Source organism: Lepisosteus platostomus, chromosome 5 (assembly GCF_059453375.1).
Source record: "Lepisosteus platostomus isolate fLepPlt1 chromosome 5, fLepPlt1.hap1, whole genome shotgun sequence".
Lineage (NCBI taxonomy): Eukaryota > Metazoa > Chordata > Actinopteri > Semionotiformes > Lepisosteidae > Lepisosteus > Lepisosteus platostomus.
Window position 1 is genome coordinate 209,716 of NC_142615.1, and position 20,917 is coordinate 230,632.

Consider the following 20,917-nt stretch of genomic DNA (forward strand, 5'->3'; position numbering starts at 1 on the left):
AAAATCTCAATTTTCAAAACACACTTTCAACATGCTAAACCATCTCTTTTTGAACTGTTTTACGTTTTAAACCAGACAAAATGATACGTTGAGCTTAACTTCAGTGTAATTTACAATCCTAGAGTGCTCACGGCACAAATCAAGGGCCTTTCAGGGGCCATTTCAGCAGAAGGTTACAAAATAAGAAATACTGAGCAAGGACAATGAGCTTGACACTAAATACACTTAAAATATTGTAGTGCAACTACTTTCAGTGTGTCTTAGGAATCTGGAAGTCATTTGTGCATCTCACGGGGCAACTTTTTGAACGTGCCGTTTTCGAAATGTTCCGAAGGGCTCAAGCTAGGGTTAGGGTTGGGGTTTTAACAACACCTAGACAATTTGTGATACATTTGCTGTGCTCCAGGATGCATGTGAAATGCAGGAAAAGTGTTCTGTGCCCGTTTCCTCGCAAACGAAATTTGGCCCAATTTTGCTTTTTTTCATAAGCCGCGCGCCTGTCGAAAAGTGGTCAAAAATCTCAATTTTCAAAACACACTTTCAACATGCTAAACCATCTCTTTTTGAACTGTTTTACGTTTTAAACCAGACAAAATGATACGTTGAGCTTAACTTCAGTGTAATTTACAATCCTAGAGTGCTCACGGCACAAATCAAGGGCCTTTCAGGGGCAATTTCAGCAGAAGGTTACAAAATAAGAAATACTGAGCAAGGACAATGAGCTTGACACTAAATACACTTAAAATATTGTAGTGCAACTACTTTCAGTGTGTCTTAGGAATCTGGAAGTCATTTGTGCATCTCACGGGGCAACTTTTTGAACGTGCCGTTTTCGAAATGTTCCGAAGGGCTCAAGCTAGGGTTAGGGTTGGGGTTTTAACAACACCTAGACAATTTGTGATACATTTGCTGTGCTCCAGGATGCATGTGAAATGCAGGAAGAGTGTTCTGTGCCCGTTTCCTCGCAAACTAAATTTGGCCCAATTTTGCTTTTTTTCATAAGCCGCGCGCCTGTCGAAAAGTGGTCAAAAATCTCAATTTTCAAAACACACTTTCAACATGCTAAACCATCTCTTTTTGAACTGTTTTACGTTTTAAACCAGACAAGATGATACGTTGAGCTTAACTTCAGTGTAATTTACAATCCTAGAGTGCTCACGGCACAAATCAAGGGCCTTTCAGGGGCAATTTCACCAGAAGGTTACAAAATAAGAAATACTGAGCAAGGACAATGAGCTTGACACTAAATACACTTAAAATATTGTAGTGCAACTACTTTCAGTGTGTCTTAGGAATCTGGAAGTCATTTGTGCATCTCACGGGGCAACTTTTTGAACGTGCCGTTTTCGAAATGTTCCGAAGGGCTCAAGCTAGGGTTAGGGTTTAACAACACCCAGACAATTTGTGATACATTTGCTGTGCTCCAGGATGCATGTGAAATGCAGGAAGAGTGTTCTGTGCCCGTTTCCTCGCAAACTAAATTTGGCCCAATTTTCCTTTTTTTCATAAGCCGCGCGCCTGTCGAAAAGTGGTCAAAAATCTCAATTTTCAAAACACACTTTCAACATGCTAAACCATCTCTTTTTGAACTGTTTTACGTTTTAAACCAGACAAAATGATACGTTGAGCTTAACTTCAGTGTAATTTACAATCCTAGAGTGCTCACGGCACAAATCAAGGGCCTTTCAGGGGCAATTTCAGCAGAAGGTTACAAAATAAGAAATACTGAGCAAGGACAATGAGCTTGACACTAAATACACTTAAAATATTGTAGTGCAACTACTTTCAGTGTGTCTTAGGAATCTGGAAGTCATTTGTGCATCTCACGGGGCAACTTTTTGAACGTGCCGTTTTCGAAATGTTCCGAAGGGCTCAAGCTAGGGTTGGGGTTTTAACAACACCCAGACAATTTGTGATACATTTGCTGTGCTCCAGGATGCATGTGAAATGCAGGAAGAGTGTTCTGTGCCCGTTTCCTCGCAAACTAAATTTGGCCCAATTTTCCTTTTTTTCATAAGCCGCGCGCCTGTCGAAAAGTGGTCAAAAATCTCAATTTTCAAAACACACTTTCAACATGCTAAACCATCTCTTTTTGAACTGTTTTACGTTTTAAACCAGACAAAATGATACGTTGAGCTTAACTTCAGTGTAATTTACAATCCTAGAGTGCTCACGGCACAAATCAAGGGCCTTTCAGGGGCAATTTCAGCAGAAGGTTACAAAATAAGAAATACTGAGCAAGGACAATGAGCTTGACACTAAATACACTTAAAATATTGTAGTGCAACTACTTTCAGTGTGTCTTAGGAATCTGGAAGTCATTTGTGCATCTCACGGGGCAACTTTTTGAACGTGCCGTTTTCGAAATGTTCAGAAGGGCTCAAGCTAGGGTTAGGGTTGTGGTTTTAACAACACCTAGACAATTTGTGATACATTTGCTGTGCTCCAGGATGCATGTGAAATGCAGGAAAAGTGTTCTGTGCCCGTTTCCTCGCAAACGAGATTTGGCCCAATTTTGCTTTTTTTCATAAGCCGCGCGCCTGTCGAAAAGTGGTCAAAAATCTCAATTTTCAAAACACACTTTCAACATGCTAAACCATCTCTTTTTGAACTGTTTTACGTTTTAAACCAGACAAAATGATACGTTGAGCTTAACTTCAGTGTAATTTACAATCCTAGAGTGCTCACGGCACAAATCAAGGGCCTTTCAGGGGCAATTTCAGCAGAAGGTTACAAAATAAGAAATACTGAGCAAGGACAATGAGCTTGACACTAAATACACTTAAAATATTGTAGTGCAACTACTTTCAGTGTGTCTTAGGAATCTGGAAGTCATTTGTGCATCTCACGGGGCAACTTTTTGAACGTGCCGTTTTCGAAATGTTCCGAAGGGCTCAAGCTAGGGTTGGGGTTTTAACAACACCCAGACAATTTGTGATACATTTGCTGTGCTCCAGGATGCATGTGAAATTCAGGAAGAGTGTTCTGTGCCCGTTTCCTCGCAAACTAAATTTGGCCCAATTTTCCTTTTTTTCATAAGCCGCGCGCCTGTCGAAAAGTGGTCAAAAATCTCAATTTTCAAAACACACTTTCAACATGCTAAACCATCTCTTTTTGAACTGTTTTACGTTTTAAACCAGACAAGATGATACATTGAGCTTAACTTCAGTGTAATTTACAATCCTAGAGTGCTCACGGCACAAATCAAGGGCCTTTCAGAGGCAATTTCACCAGAAGGTTACAAAATAAGAAATACTGAGCAAGGACAATGAGCTTGACACTAAATACACTTAAAATATTGTAGTGCAACTACTTTCAGTGTGTCTTAGGAATCTGGAAGTCATTTGTGCATCTCACGGGGCAACTTTTTGAACGTGCCGTTTTCGAAATGTTCCGAAGGGCTCAAGCTAGGGTTAGGGTTGGGGTTTTAACAACACCCAGACAATTTGTGATACATTTGCTGTGCTCCAGGATGCATGTGAAATGCAGGAAGAGTGTTCTGTGCCCGTTTCCTCGCAAACTAAATTTGGCCCAATTTTGCTTTTTTTCATAAGCCGCGCGCCTGTCGAAAAGTGGTCAAAAATCTCAATTTTCAAAACACACTTTCAACATGCTAAACCATCTCTTTTTGAACTGTTTTACGTTTTAAACCAGACAAAATGATACGTTGAGCTTAACTTCAGTGTAATTTACAATCCTAGAGTGCTCACGGCACAAATCAAGGGCCTTTCAGGGGCCATTTCAGCAGAAGGTTACAAAATAAGAAATACTGAGCAAGGACAATGAGCTTGACACTAAATACACTTAAAATATTGTAGTGCAACTACTTTCAGTGTGTCTTAGGAATCTGGAAGTCATTTGTGCATCTCACGGGGCAACTTTTTGAACGTGCCGTTTTCGAAATGTTCCGAAGGGCTCAAGCTAGGGTTAGGGTTGGGGTTTTAACAACACCTAGACAATTTGTGATACATTTGCTGTGCTCCAGGATGCATGTGAAATGCAGGAAAAGTGTTCTGTGCCCGTTTCCTCGCAAACGAAATTTGGCCCAATTTTGCTTTTTTTCATAAGCCGCGCGCCTGTCGAAAAGTGGTCAAAAATCTCAATTTTCAAAACACACTTTCAACATGCTAAACCATCTCTTTTTGAACTGTTTTACGTTTTAAACCAGACAAAATGATACGTTGAGCTTAACTTCAGTGTAATTTACAATCCTAGAGTGCTCACGGCACAAATCAAGGGCCTTTCAGGGGCAATTTCAGCAGAAGGTTACAAAATAAGAAATACTGAGCAAGGACAATGAGCTTGACACTAAATACACTTAAAATATTGTAGTGCAACTACTTTCAGTGTGTCTTAGGAATCTGGAAGTCATTTGTGCATCTCACGGGGCAACTTTTTGAACGTGCCGTTTTCGAAATGTTCCGAAGGGCTCAAGCTAGGGTTAGGGTTGGGGTTTTAACAACACCTAGACAATTTGTGATACATTTGCTGTGCTCCAGGATGCATGTGAAATGCAGGAAGAGTGTTCTGTGCCCGTTTCCTCGCAAACGAAATTTGGCCCAATTTTGCTTTTTTTCATAAGCCGCGCGCCTGTCGAAAAGTGGTCAAAAATCTCAATTTTCAAAACACACTTTCAACATGCTAAACCATCTCTTTTTGAACTGTTTTACGTTTTAAACCAGACAAGATGATACGTTGAGCTTAACTTCAGTGTAATTTACAATCCTAGAGTGCTCACGGCACAAATCAAGGGCCTTTCAGGGGCAATTTCACCAGAAGGTTACAAAATAAGAAATACTGAGCAAGGACAATGAGCTTGACACTAAATACACTTAAAATATTGTAGTGCAACTACTTTCAGTGTGTCTTAGGAATCTGGAAGTCATTTGTGCATCTCACGGGGCAACTTTTTGAACGTGCCGTTTTCGAAATGTTCCGAAGGGCTCAAGCTAGGGTTAGGGTTTAACAACACCCAGACAATTTGTGATACATTTGCTGTGCTCCAGGATGCATGTGAAATGCAGGAAGAGTGTTCTGTGCCCGTTTCCTCGCAAACTAAATTTGGCCCAATTTTCCTTTTTTTCATAAGCCGCGCGCCTGTCGAAAAGTGGTCAAAAATCTCAATTTTCAAAACACACTTTCAACATGCTAAACCATCTCTTTTTGAACTGTTTTACGTTTTAAACCAGACAAAATGATACGTTGAGCTTAACTTCAGTGTAATTTACAATCCTAGAGTGCTCACGGCACAAATCAAGGGCCTTTCAGGGGCAATTTCAGCAGAAGGTTACAAAATAAGAAATACTGAGCAAGGACAATGAGCTTGACACTAAATACACTTAAAATATTGTAGTGCAACTACTTTCAGTGTGTCTTAGGAATCTGGAAGTCATTTGTGCATCTCACGGGGCAACTTTTTGAACGTGCCGTTTTCGAAATGTTCCGAAGGGCTCAAGCTAGGGTTGGGGTTTTAACAACACCCAGACAATTTGTGATACATTTGCTGTGCTCCAGGATGCATGTGAAATGCAGGAAGAGTGTTCTGTGCCCGTTTCCTCGCAAACTAAATTTGGCCCAATTTTCCTTTTTTTCATAAGCCGCGCGCCTGTCGAAAAGTGGTCAAAAATCTCAATTTTCAAAACACACTTTCAACATGCTAAACCATCTCTTTTTGAACTGTTTTACGTTTTAAACCAGACAAAATGATACGTTGAGCTTAACTTCAGTGTAATTTACAATCCTAGAGTGCTCACGGCACAAATCAAGGGCCTTTCAGGGGCAATTTCAGCAGAAGGTTACAAAATAAGAAATACTGAGCAAGGACAATGAGCTTGACACTAAATACACTTAAAATATTGTAGTGCAACTACTTTCAGTGTGTCTTAGGAATCTGGAAGTCATTTGTGCATCTCACGGGGCAACTTTTTGAACGTGCCGTTTTCGAAATGTTCAGAAGGGCTCAAGCTAGGGTTAGGGTTGTGGTTTTAACAACACCTAGACAATTTGTGATACATTTGCTGTGCTCCAGGATGCATGTGAAATGCAGGAAAAGTGTTCTGTGCCCGTTTCCTCGCAAACGAGATTTGGCCCAATTTTGCTTTTTTTCATAAGCCGCGCGCCTGTCGAAAAGTGGTCAAAAATCTCAATTTTCAAAACACACTTTCAACATGCTAAACCATCTCTTTTTGAACTGTTTTACGTTTTAAACCAGACAAAATGATACGTTGAGCTTAACTTCAGTGTAATTTACAATCCTAGAGTGCTCACGGCACAAATCAAGGGCCTTTCAGGGGCAATTTCAGCAGAAGGTTACAAAATAAGAAATACTGAGCAAGGACAATGAGCTTGACACTAAATACACTTAAAATATTGTAGTGCAACTACTTTCAGTGTGTCTTAGGAATCTGGAAGTCATTTGTGCATCTCACGGGGCAACTTTTTGAACGTGCCGTTTTCGAAATGTTCCGAAGGGCTCAAGCTAGGGTTGGGGTTTTAACAACACCCAGACAATTTGTGATACATTTGCTGTGCTCCAGGATGCATGTGAAATTCAGGAAGAGTGTTCTGTGCCCGTTTCCTCGCAAACTAAATTTGGCCCAATTTTCCTTTTTTTCATAAGCCGCGCGCCTGTCGAAAAGTGGTCAAAAATCTCAATTTTCAAAACACACTTTCAACATGCTAAACCATCTCTTTTTGAACTGTTTTACGTTTTAAACCAGACAAGATGATACATTGAGCTTAACTTCAGTGTAATTTACAATCCTAGAGTGCTCACGGCACAAATCAAGGGCCTTTCAGAGGCAATTTCACCAGAAGGTTACAAAATAAGAAATACTGAGCAAGGACAATGAGCTTGACACTAAATACACTCAAAATATTGTAGTGCAACTACTTTCAGTGTGTCTTAGGAATCTGGAAGTCATTTGTGCATCTCACGGGGCAACTTTTTGAACGTGCCGTTTTCGAAATGTTCCGAAGGGCTCAAGCTAGGGTTAGGGTTGGGGTTTTAACAACACCTAGACAATTTGTGATACATTTGCTGTGCTCCAGGATGCATGTGAAATGCAGGAAAAGTGTTCTGTGCCCGTTTCCTCGCAAACTAAATTTGGCCCAATTTTGCTTTTTTTCATAAGCCGCGCGCCTGTCGAAAAGTGGTCAAAAATCTCAATTTTCAAAACACACTTTCAACATGCTAAACCATCTCTTTTTGAACTGTTTTACGTTTTAAACCAGTCAAAATGATACGTTGAGCTTAACTTCAGTGTAATTTACAATCCTAGAGTGCTCACGGCACAAATCAAGGGCCTTTCAGGGGCAATTTCAGCAGAAGGTTACAAAATAAGAAATACTGAGCAAGGACAATGAGCTTGACACTAAATACACTTAAAATATTGTAGTGCAACTACTTTCAGTGTGTCTTAGGAATCTGGAAGTCATTTGCGCATCTCACAGGGCAACTTTTTGAACGTGCCGTTTTCGAAATGTTCCGAAGGGCTCAAGCTAGGGTTAGGGTTGGGGTTTTAACAACACCTAGACAATTTGTGATATCTTTGCTGTGCTCCAGGATGCATGTGAAATGCAGGAAAAGTGTTCTGTGCCCGTTTCCTCGCAAACGAAATTTGGCCCAATTTTGCTTTTTTTCATAAGCCGCGCGCCTGTCGAAAAGTGGTCAAAAATCTCAATTTTCAAAACACACTTTCAACATGCTAAACCATCTCTTTTTGAACTGTTTTAACGTTTTAAACCAGACAAAATGATACGTTGAGCTTAACTTCAGTGTAATTTACAATCCTAGAGTGCTCACGGCACAAATCAAGGGCCTTTCAGGGGCAATTTCACCAGAAGGTTACAAAATAAGAAATACTGAGCAAGGACAATGAGCTTGACACTAAATACACTTAAAATATTGTAGTGCAACTACTTTCAGTGTGTCTTAGGAATCTGGAAGTCATTTGTGCATCTCACGGGGCAACTTTTTGAACGTGCCGTTTTCGAAATGTTCCGAAGGGCTCAAGCTAGGGTTAGGGTTGGGGTTTTAACAACACCTAGACAATTTGTGATACATTTGCTGTGCTCCAGGATGCATGTGAAACGCAGGAAAAGTGTTCTGTGCCCGTTTCCTCGCAAACGAAATTTGACCCAATTTTGCTTTTTTTCATAAGCCGCGCGCCTGTCGAAAAGTGGTCAAAAATCTCAATTTTCAAAACACACTTTCAACATGCTAAACCATCTCTTTTTGAACTGTTTTACGTTTTAAACCAGACAAAATGATACGTTGAGCTTAACTTCAGTGTAATTTACAATCCTAGAGTGCTCACGGCACAAATCAAGGGCCTTTCAGGGGTAATTTCAGCAGAAGGTTACAAAATAAGAAATACTGAGCAAGGACAATGAGCTTGACACTAAATACACTTAAAATATTGTAGTGCAACTACTTTCAGTGTGTCTTAGGAATCTGGAAGTCATTTGTGCATCTCACGAGGCAACTTTTTGAACGTGCCGTTTTCGAAATGTTCCGAAGGGCTCAAGCTAGGGTTAGGGTTGGGGTTTTAACAACACCTAGACAATTTGTGATACATTTGCTGTGCTCCAGGATGCATGTGAAATGCAGGAAGAGTGTTCTGTGCCCGTTTCCTCGCAAACGAAATTTGGCCCAATTTTGCTTTTTTTCATAAGCCGCGCGCCTGTCGAAAAGTGGTCAAAAATCTCAATTTTCAAAACACACTTTCAACATGCTAAACCATCTCTTTTTGAACTGTTTTACGTTTTAAACCAGACAAGATGATACGTTGACCTTAACTTCAGTGTAATTTACAATCCTAGAGTGCTCACGGCACAAATCAAGGGCCTTTCAGGGGCAATTTCACCAGAAGGTTACAAAATAAGAAATACTGAGCAAGGACAATGAGCTTGACACTAAATACACTTAAAATATTGTAGTGCAACTACTTTCAGTGTGTCTTAGGAATCTGGAAGTCATTTGTGCATCTCACGGGGCAACTTTTTGAACGTGCCGTTTTCGAAATGTTCCGAAGGGCTCAAGCTAGGGTTAGGGTTGGGGTTTTAACAACACCTAGACAATTTGTGATACATTTGCTGTGCTCCAGGATGCATGTGAAATGCAGGAAAAGTGTTCTGTGCCCGTTTCCTCGCAAACGAGATTTGGCCCAATTTTGCTTTTTTTCATAAGCCGCGCGCCTGTCGAAAAGTGGTCAAAAATCTCAATTTTCAAAACACACTTTCAACATGCTAAACCATCTCTTTTTGAACTGTTTTACGTTTTAAACCAGACAAAATGATACGTTGAGCTTAACTTCAGTGTAATTTACAATCCTAGAGTGCTCACGGCACAAATCAAGGGCCTTTCAGGGGCAATTTCAGCAGAAGGTTACAAAATAAGAAATACTGAGCAAGGACAATGAGCTTGACACTAAATACACTTAAAATATTGTAGTGCAACTACTTTCAGTGTGTCTTAGGAATCTGGAAGTCATTTGTGCATCTCACGGGGCAACTTTTTGAACGTGCCGTTTTCGAAATGTTCCGAAGGGCTCAAGCTAGGGTTAGGGTTGGGGTTTTAACAACACCTAGACAATTTGTGATACATTTGCTGTGCTCCAGGATGCATGTGAAATGCAGGAAAAGTGTTCTGTGCCCGTTTCCTCGCAAACGAGATTTGGCCCAATTTTGCTTTTTTTCATAAGCCGCGCGCCTGTCGAAAAGTGGTCAAAAATCTCAATTTTCAAAACACACTTTCAACATGCTAAACCATCTCTTTTTGAACTGTTTTACGTTTTAAACCAGACAAAATGATACGTTGAGCTTAACTTCAGTGTAATTTACAATCCTAGAGTGCTCACGGCACAAATCAAGGGCCTTTCAGGGGCAATTTCAGCAGAAGGTTACAAAATAAGAAATACTGAGCAAGGACAATGAGCTTGACACTAAATACACTTAAAATATTGTAGTGCAACTACTTTCAGTGTGTCTTAGGAATCTGGAAGTCATTTGTGCATCTCACGGGGCAACTTTTTGAACGTGCCGTTTTCGAAATGTTCCGAAGGGCTCAAGCTAGGGTTAGGGTTTTAACAACACCCAGACAATTTGTGATACATTTGCTGTGCTCCAGGATGCATGTGAAATGCAGGAAAAGTGTTCTGTGCCCGTTTCCTCGCAAACTAAATTTGGCCCAATTTTGCTTTTTTTCATAAGCCGCGCGCCTGTCGAAAAGTGGTCAAAAATCTCAATTTTCAAAACACACTTTCAACATGCTAAACCATCTCTTTTTGAACTGTTTTAACGTTTTAAACCAGACAAAATGATACGTTGAGCTTAACTTCAGTGTAATTCATAATCCTAGAGTACTCACGGCACAAATCAAAGGCCTTTCAGAGGCCATTTCAGCAGAAGGTTACAAAATAAGAAATACTGAGCAAGGACAATGAGCTTGACACTAAATACACTTAAAATATTGTAGTGCAACTACTTTCAGTGTGTCTTAGGAATCTGGAAGTCATTTGCGCATCTCACAGGGCAACTTTTTGAAAGTGCCGTTTTCGAAATGTTCCGAAGGGCTCAAGCTAGGGTTAGGGTTGGGGTTTTAACAACACCTAGACAATTTGTGATACCTTTGCTGTGCTCCAGGATGCATGTGAAATGCAGGAAAAGTGTTCTGTGCCCGTTTCCTCGCAAACGAAATTTGGCCCAATTTTGCTTTTTTTCATAAGCCGCGCGCCTGTCGAAAAGTGGTCAAAAATCTCAATTTTCAAAACACACTTTCAACATGCTAAACCATCTCTTTTTGAACTGTTTTAACGTTTTAAACCAGACAAAATGATACGTTGAGCTTAACTTCAGTGTAATTCATAATCCTAGAGTACTCACGGCACAAATCAAAGGCCTTTCAGAGGCCATTTCAGCAGAAGGTTACAAAATAAGAAATACTGAGCAAGGACAATGAGCTTGACACTAAATACACTTAAAATATTGTAGTGCAACTACTTTCAGTGTGTCTTAGGAATCTGGAAGTCATTTGCGCATCTCACAGGGCAACTTTTTGAAAGTGCCGTTTTCGAAATGTTCCGAAGGGCTCAAGCTAGGGTTAGGGTTGGGGTTTTAACAACACCTAGACAATTTGTGATACCTTTGCTGTGCTCCAGGATGCATGTGAAATGCAGGAAAAGTGTTCTGTGCCCGTTTCCTCGCAAACGAAATTTGGCCCAATTTTGCTTTTTTTCATAAGCCGCGCGCCTGTCGAAAAGTGGTCAAAAATCTCAATTTTCAAAACACACTTTCAACATGCTAAACCATCTCTTTTTGAACTGTTTTAACGTTTTAAACCAGACAAAATGATACGTTGAGCTTAACTTCAGTGTAATTTACAATCCTAGAGTGCTCACGGCACAAATCAAGGGCCTTTCAGGGGCAATTTCACCAGAAGGTTACAAAATAAGAAATACTGAGCAAGGACAATGAGCTTGACACTAAATACACTTAAAATATTGTAGTGCAACTACTTTCAGTGTGTCTTAGGAATCTGGAAGTCATTTGTGCATCTCACGGGGCAACTTTTTGAACGTGCCGTTTTCGAAATGTTCCGAAGGGCTCAAGCTAGGGTTAGGGTTGGGGTTTTAACAACACCCAGACAATTTGTGATACATTTGCTGTGCTCCAGGATGCATGTGAAATGCAGGAAGAGTGTTCTGTGCCCGTTTCCTCGCAAACTAAATTTGGCCCAATTTTCCTTTTTTTCATAAGCCGCGCGCCTGTCGAAAAGTGGTCAAAAATCTCAATTTTCAAAACACACTTTCAACATGCTAAACAATCTCTTTTTGAACTGTTTTACGTTTTAAACCAGACAAAATGATACGTTGAGCTTAACTTCAGTGTAATTTACAATCCTAGAGTGCTCACGGCACAAATCAAGGGCCTTTCAGGGGCAATTTCAGCAGAAGGTTACAAAATAAGAAATACTGAGCAAGGACAATGAGCTTGACACTAAATACACTTAAAATATTGTAGTGCAACTACTTTCAGTGTGTCTTAGGAATCTGGAAGTCATTTGTGCATCTCACGAGGCAACTTTTTGAACGTGCCGTTTTCGAAATGTTCCGAAGGGCTCAAGCTAGGGTTAGGGTTGGGGTTTTAACAACACCCAGACAATTTGTGATACATTTGCTGTGCTCCAGGATGCATGTGAAATGCAGGAAGAGTGTTCTGTGCCCGTTTCCTCGCAAACTAAATTTGGCCCAATTTTGCTTTTTTTCATAAGCCGCGCGCCTGTCGAAAAGTGGTCAAAAATCTCAATTTTCAAAACACACTTTCAACATGCTAAACCATCTCTTTTTGAACTGTTTTACGTTTTAAACCAGACAAAATGATACGTTGAGCTAAACTTCAGTGTAATTGACGACGGTTACAAAATACATACACAAACATAACTCTCAGACTACAAGAGCCCTCCTTACTGAGCACAATGTCCTGAATAAGAGTCAGACTGGCTTCCTACCACACCGCCACACATTCCATCACATTTACACCTGGGCTCTGACAGCCCATCTCGGCCCAGAGCAGCAGAGCCTGGCACTGTTGGAGCAGGACTGTCACACCTGGGCACTGCCAGCCCATCTGGACCCAGAACAGCAGAGCCTGGCACTGCTGGAGCAGTACTGTCAGACCTGGGCACTGCCAGCCCACCTGAACCCAGAACAGCAGAGCCTGGCACTGCTGGGGCAGGACTGTCACACCTGGGCACTGCTGGAGCAGGACTGTCAGACCTGGGCACTGCCAGCCCATCTGGACCCAGAACAGCAGAGCCTGGCACTGTTGGAGCAGGACTGTCACACCTGGGCACTGCCAGCCCATCTGGACCCAGAACAGCAGAGCCTGGCACTGCTGGAGCAGTACTGTCAGACCTGGGCACTGCCAGCCCACCTGAACCCAGAACAGCAGAGCCTGGCACTGCTGGGGCAGGACTGTCACACCTGGGCACTGCTGGAGCAGGACTGTCAGACCTGGGCACTGCCAGCCCATCTGGACCCAGAACAGCAGAGGCTGGCACTTTTGGAGCAGGACTGTCAGACCTGTAGATAATGACGTGACCGGAGACTCCAGGGTCTTGGTTTTCCAGAAGAGATCTAGATCTCAGGAAAACAGTAACAACTACACACTGAACAACAACAATTTGGAACACAACCAACTACACATACCTCTGACTGACAATCAGTTCATCTGAGAGTTTTCCTTGCAGTGAAGTCACTTTAGGAGAAGGCACACAGGGCTTTCCATGCCAGTAAAAGGAGGCTCTACAACATCAATCCCCCAATACAATTGGCTCTGAATATTAAAAGTGCAATCAAACCCTTTGCCCTATGCAGCAGGGAAGTGTAGGATCCCTTCACTGAGCAAGATTACACTAAATGGGACCAACAGCCTGTAGATACTCCACGCACAGAGTTCTGTAAAAACATCCTCCCAACTGGAATGCTACAGAATCCTAAACAGACAATACACGCAACACACACTAACTCTGTTAACCATAACATTATGCGATGGTACCATTCATTTGTAACAAATCGTACACAGTATGTCAGGCTCAACAAAACTCTTTTCGCGTCACGATCTATGAGCACAGGTGCCCCTCATAGATCATAGATCATAGCCTCAGGGCTGTGTGAGCTCTCCAGTGCTGTTCACACTTTATACAAATGATTGTACAAGCAGTAGTCAAAGCATCTTCATTTTCACATTCTCAGACAATACAGCTGTCCTGAACAGCATCGCCAGTTAATGCATAGTCAGAAATCCAAAGGGTTGTGCAATGCCTCTTCCAGACAGCTTTGAATCTCAAGAAAACACAACGCATCTGAAAATGACTTTTCTACAAATGCATCTGCAGGAAGGGGCGACTCGTCCATCCATCGTCCAGCAGTCCCACTCTACAGCACATCAGGGAAACACGTGTAAAATCAGCGCCTTCGGGTTGCTTTACAAATATATTATGTAATACGATGCGTATATTCAAGGTCACGTTAACTTGCACTGTTTGTGTGTGTTGTGAGTTCTGGTGTGAATGAAACATGGCTGCTGTGATGCAGATAACGTTCAGAGAAACTCCAGCTCTCGGTGGTTAAGAATATTAAACCTTTACTGACCACAGTGGTGTTGAAAGCGAAGCTCCACTCGTGTCTGTCGGGAGCTCCTCAGAGCCTCAGCTGCAGAGACCGGCCTGGAGACGCCCATCCTTCTGACTTGAAACCTGACAGGTGATGAACAGGAAAGGTTTTTACTCGTGTGTCGGCACACCTGGAGTGACGGACTGGTTGGCGTTGCAGCCCTGCATGCAGACTCCACACAGACAGCACCCCAGGAAACTGAACCCATGAGAACAGGGGCAGAGCATGCAGACTCCACACAGACAGCACCCCAGGACACCAGACCCATGAGAACAGGGGCAGAGCATGCAGACTCCACACAGACAGCACCCCAGGAAACTGAACCCATGAGAACAGGGGCAGAGCATGCAGACTCCACACAGACAGCACCCCAGGACACCAGACCCATGAGAACAGGGGCAGAGCATGCAGACTCCACACAGACAGCACCCCAGGAAACTGAACCCATGAGAACAGGGGCAGAGCATGCAGACTCCACACAGACAGCACCCCAGGAAACTGAACCCATGAGAACAGGGGCAGAGCATGCAGACTCCACACAGACAGCACCCCAGGACACCAGACCCATGAGAACAGGGGCAGAGCATGCAGACTCCACACAGACAGCACCCCAGGACACCAGACCCATGAGAACAGGGGCAGAGCATGCAGACTCCACACAGACAGCACCCCAGGACACCAGACCCATGAGAACAGGGGCAGAGCATGCAGACTCCACACAGACAGCACCCCAGGACACCAGACCCATGAGAACAGGGGCAGAGCATGCAGACTCCACACAGACAGCACCCCAGGACACCAGACCCATGAGAACAGGGGCAGAGCATGCAGACTCCACACAGACAGCACCCCAGGAACCCAGACCCATGAGAACAGGGGGCAGAGCATGTAGACTCCACACAGACAGCAACCCAGGACACCAGACCCATGAGAACACAGGCAGAGCATGCAAACTCCACACAGACAGCACCCCAGGAACAGGGCCCATGAGAACAGGGGCAGAGCATGCAGACTCCACACAGACAGCACCGCAGGACACCAGACCCATGAGAACAGGGGCAGAGCATGCAGACTCCACACAGACAGCACCCCAGGAAACTGAACCCATGAGAACCGGGGCAGAGCATGCAGACTCCACACAGACAGCACCCCAGGAACAGGGCCCATGAGAACAGGGGCAGAGCATGCAGACTCCACACAGACAGCACCCCAGGACACCAGACCCATGAGAACAGGGGCAGAGCATGCAGACTCCACACAGACAGCACCCCAGGACACCGGACCCATGAGAACAGGGGCAGAGCATGCAGACTCCACACAGACAGCACCCCAGGAACAGGACCCATGAGAACAGGGGCAGAGCATGCAGACTCCACACAGACAGCACCCCAGGACACCGGACCCATGAGAACAGGGGCAGAGCATGCAGACTCCACACAGACAGCACCCCAGGAACAGGACCCATGAGAACAGGGGCAGAGCATGCAGACTCCACACAGACAGCACCCCAGGAACAGGGCCCATGAGAATAGGGGCAGAGCATGCAGACTCCAGACAGACAGCACCCCAGGACACCAGACCCATGAGAACAGGGGCAGAGCATGCAGACTCCACACAGACAGCACCCCAGGAAACTGAACCCATGAGAACAGGGGCAGAGCATGCAGACTCCACACAGACAGCACCCCAGGAAACTGAACCCATGAGAACCGGGGCAGAGCATGCAGACTCCACACAGACAGCACCCCAGGAACAGGACCCATGAGAACACAGGCAGAGCATGCAAACTCCACACAGACAGCACCCCAGGACACCAGACCCATGAGAACAGGGGCAGAGCATGCAGACTCCACACAGACAGCACCCCAGGAACAGGACCCATGAGAACAGGGGCAGAGCATGCAGACTCCACACAGACAGCACCCCAGGAACAGGACCCATGAGAACAGGGGCAGAGCATGCAGACTCCACACAGACAGCACCCCAGGACACCGGACCCATGAGAACAGGGGCAGAGCATGCAGACTCCACACAGACAGCACCCCAGGAACAGGGCCCATGAGAATAGGGGCAGAGCATGCAGACTCCAGACAGACAGCACCCCAGGACACCAGACCCATGAGAACAGGGGCAGAGCATGCAGACTCCACACAGACAGCACCCCAGGAAACTGAACCCATGAGAACCGGGGCAGAGCATGCAGACTCCACACAGACAGCACCCCAGGAACAGGACCCATGAGAACACAGGCAGAGCATGCAGACTCCACACAGACAGCACCCCAAGAACTAAATCCAGGCTCCCAGCGCTGCCACCCACGGCGCCGCTGTCTCTCACCTCCACTTGCAGATCATGACGCGACCGGAGACCGGAGACTCCTCACTCCTGCAGTAACACACCCCAGCAGGAGGAGGCGCCGACGGACTCGCTCATGGTGCAGTGAGCCCAGCGGTGTGAGGCTGGTGTCCAGCGCTGATATTTCTCCACCAGCTGCGTGTTTCCCCGACAGTCCTGTCCCACAGCCTGCGACACACGATAGGCTCCACTTCTCAACGGTTCTTCCTCACTCGTGTAATATCAGCAAAGATGCTCCTGACAACGAGTTTTGAGCTACAGCTCCTGTTTTCCTCGCCGATTAGATTAAAAAAGCCGGCTGTTGACCTGCTGGAGGTCAGACCCGCTCCGGCAACAATTTCTGTAGTACGGTTGCTCCGGCAACCACGTTTTATTTAACAAAGTAAAATAAACACAGGAGAAAAGTTTGCAAACCAGGCAGGGGAGCGAAGAAACCCACGGACACGACGGCAGTGGGTTTTGTTTCTTTGCTGGGCAGGACGAGCGCTGAAGACACGCTAGAGAACACAATACTGCTCTTTACACAAACAGGTTCAACGGGTCAATGAAGAGCAGGTTGGCACAGCCGTTATGTTGTCTGAATTAGAAAGAGTCTGAAGACTTTGCTCGTTTCTTCCCAAGGCAAGAAACAGCTCCTGCCGAGTCCGTCTTGTAAGAGAGACATAGAAATCCGCGACACGATACATACGCTGAAATTGTATAATTATTTCTGACGTTCAATCAAATCTGCGCAACACGTGTGGAGCGCAGTCCAGAGTACTAGAGACTACATTTCCCATAAGCCCCGTGGGCCACTTCCTTTTGACCTAATCGATTCGCGTCTTTTTTATTTTAAATTATAACAACAATACATGCCATACAAACAAGAATACATATAACAAAGAGTATAGTCAGGGGTACATACAATAATAAATGTACATTTTATGCAAAAAGATTAAACAAGTAATCTTGTTAAATAGTAAACAAAAGCAGATAAGGTCCGTACATGTTTCAAATTGTCTGTACAGACCTATTTACATCCGTTTTAAAGTGTTTAAACATGGGTCTCCTCCCACACCATTTCGTTAATTATCATATCGTGCAAGTATCATATTGTAAAAATACAAACGATATTTTCATATTACTTTCAATTGGTTTAAAAGTAGCATTATTTTACTTCTTTAAAAGTAATGTCATTATTAGTTTCCTTCTTTACATTATCTTTCAGAGTTGGCGACACAAAGTCACAGTTATCATCTGTATTGATTTTCAATCTGCACAACGAGGATCTGTACGGAGGCGCTGCAAGACTCGCCGCCATAGACTCGTGTATCTCTCTCGCCACCCAGTGGACTTTTCTCGGAAGTGCAATTCTTTTTAAACTTTTTTTTATTGTAGCAATACAATTGATACAACAAGAGTATAGATAGATAAGACATTATTGATCCCAAAGGGAATTTAATGATAGCAAATCAATAATATCACCAGGGAATATAGCATAATATAGTTACACTTCTGAAAAAAAGATTAAACCAGATTAATAAAGATAAGGGTTGATATAGTCTGTAAATACACTTTTACATCTATTTAAAATGTTCTAACAGGACTCTTCCCAGATCATTTCACTTCATATATAATAACGTGCACGTATGATAATGAAGTCGATTAAAAAGATATTTTCATGTTAATTTCAATGGGATTAAAAATTAACATACCATCTGTTTCATTAAAGTACGGTTAATTTTAGCCTCAAATCAGTCCAGAATGTTTTTATAGCACAAAATAACCAAAATACATGTTAAGTCTCCGGGCTGCTTTCAGAAATCATCTGTATTGATTTCCAATCTCTGCACAAGAGCGCTTTAAGACACACCGCCATAGACTCGTGTATCTCTGTCGCCGCCCAGTGGACATTTCTCGGAAGTGTCACCGAATTCAGTAAAGTCCCGGAATTTAAATTGTGATTGGACGAGAGCCGTATACCTCCCGCCTTCGGATGAAATCTCGACGCTGATTGGACAAAGCCATCGACGCTCAGCTCGATGACCAGTAAATCCGTGGTGATTGGCCTAGTGCCGCTTCACTCACGGTGAGGGCGGTAACTTCGCTGCGGTACACGGAAATCCGCGATGATTGGTTCAGAGCCAAGTCACTCAAGATGAGGGCGGTATTTCCGTGGAAGAACACGGACGTCCGCAGTGATTGGCAAAGAGCCGTGTCACTCACGTTAGGGCGTTAACTCCGTGGCTATAGCAGGAAGCAAAACAAAACCTGACGATATTTTTGTTTTGAATTGTTATATGTTCTCTTGTTTGTATTGTAATGTTTGTTCTTTTTTTAAGCATAAATACAATTTTTTTAAAAAAAAGGAAGCGAAACAAAAAATGTAAAAAGTAGCGGGAACTCCACGGTGATTGGCCAGAAGCCGTGTCACTCTCCGATGTAAAAGGAAGTCACGCCTACCTCCAGCCAACGGCGGTTATGCGTAACAACTGCGACGGATCCAGATTTGACGCATAATGAGCGCGGCGGCGCACTGCCGGTCCGTCGCTGAAGTCCGTGTGGTGCAGCGGTCCGGGATGCTGTGGTTCCGCTCTCTGCTTGTCAATCACTGCGGGCTCCTGGAAAACCGTATTTCAGGGCAGAGAGTTATTAGTGAACTCCAGACGTCGCCGGGGTGTTTGTTTACTGGCGGTCAGCTTACGTTGCTGATAAATTCGACTTTATTGTGTTTTGTCTTCTTTAACATTTATATTTCAATAATTAAAATGCAATTTAATAAACACAAGCGTACATTACAGATCCCCGGGGTACATTATACAGGCAAATAAAGATAAGGTACGCACAGCTTTCATGTTGTAACATTTAGGAAGCGCATTACTTCTACCAAGGAAAAAAAATCTTCGAAAATTATATCGTGATGAGGAGATATCAACGGTCATTTCAGTGTATGAGCTGTCCGTTATATTGTGCGATGATTTAATAATAATAATAATAATTGCTTACACTTATATAGCGCTTTTCTGGACACTCCACTCAAAGCGCTTTACAGGTAATGGGGACTCCCCTCCACCACCACCAATGTGCAGCATCCACCTGGATGATGCGACGGCATTTATACGGATCCTCTAACAAGAACGAGTTTGCCCTGGAATCGATTCCACTGCCTAACCTGAAAGTCAGATCATGGTAACGGACGTATTGTATGGCGATTATGGTATTGCTCGACCCCATAAATTGGGCGAGAAGTACAATCTCGTAATTAGGAGATATATTATTTATATATTATAATATATAATATATTATTTATTATATTTGTTATTTATGCATATAATAACAAGCAGGTATAATGATTAAGTCAGTGATAAATTATATTTTTATATTTGTTTCAGCAGTATTAAGAAGTAACATAACATCTATTTCTCTAAAAGAAATGTCAGTATTAGAAACCTTCTTTACACAATTTTGCAGATAAATTTATCAACAGGACATAACCGAAACAAATGTTACGTTTCTGGGCTGCTTTTGAAAAAGAGCTATCATCTATATCCCTTTTAAATCTGTGCAGACAATGTGTCTTTATCGGGTCAGCTCCAAAATAGTCTGACTACATATTGTGAGATTGCAAGAGGGATCTTCAATATTTATTAGTGCAAGTATAACTCAATATATGTTTACTTGTAGTCTTATAAAGGTTGTAAATTCTTCCATAGTTTCTGATGGACTACTGTTACAGTTTCTTAAAAGCATCAATACCTCTCTAGGGGTAGTACTGGTTACAATGTATTATCAGACTTAGCACAAACATTATATCTATTAATGAAATCTGCTTAATTTTACATTTCGTCATCAACATCAGTTATTTTTTTTACCCAGGACGTACTATTTTTATCCCAGTTTTCACAGAACAGGGTTTTATTTCTCAAAATTATTTCTCTTCTTCATGGAAGCTGAGGGGTTTCCCAGCATCCAAATTACATTAAAGTAAAAACCCTATACCCTCTGCTTCCTGAAAGATTACATTATGGAAGAAATATACCCCACATAGTTTGCTTAATTTTGTAAATACTTCTGTATCTATTTCATCTTTATAATAGTGTTAGATGTTCTAAATCCCCTCTTGTGTCCGTGTTCCACAAATAATAGTTAATATTAGTTCTATTTTAAGGTCATGGAGTTTATTCCTCTGAATAAATTTAATAAGGTTCAGAGTCAGAGTCAGTTTCCCCCCCAATGATGAAAGGTGGTACAAACAAGATAAGTGAGACAAACCAACCTAGATAAACCCTCAGAGTTAGATAAAAGTATTCAACCATTTAAAATCTTTAGACTCCACTCACAGCTCTTTACAATAATGGGGATCCCCCTCCTCCTTCTCCTCCACCAGTACTCTCCCCACACACCAGCTC

The 20,917-nt window shown here is 43.1% G+C and overlaps 1 long non-coding RNA gene across 1 annotated transcript in view; it reads right to left on the bottom strand.

Annotated features, from left to right (window-relative positions):
* The window catches only part of LOC148662282 (uncharacterized), a 211,415-nt gene extending 192,290 nt beyond the window's left edge, over positions 1-19,125 (bottom strand). Inside the window, exons 1-3 of the long non-coding RNA XR_015936285.1 lie at positions 18,972-19,125; positions 16,512-16,697; positions 14,154-14,257 (exon numbers count right to left, since the gene is read on the bottom strand). This is a non-coding gene — a long non-coding RNA (uncharacterized LOC148662282). The remainder of the gene's footprint in view (positions 1-14,153; positions 14,258-16,511; positions 16,698-18,971) is intronic.
* Between the last annotated feature and the right edge of the window lie 1,792 nt (positions 19,126-20,917).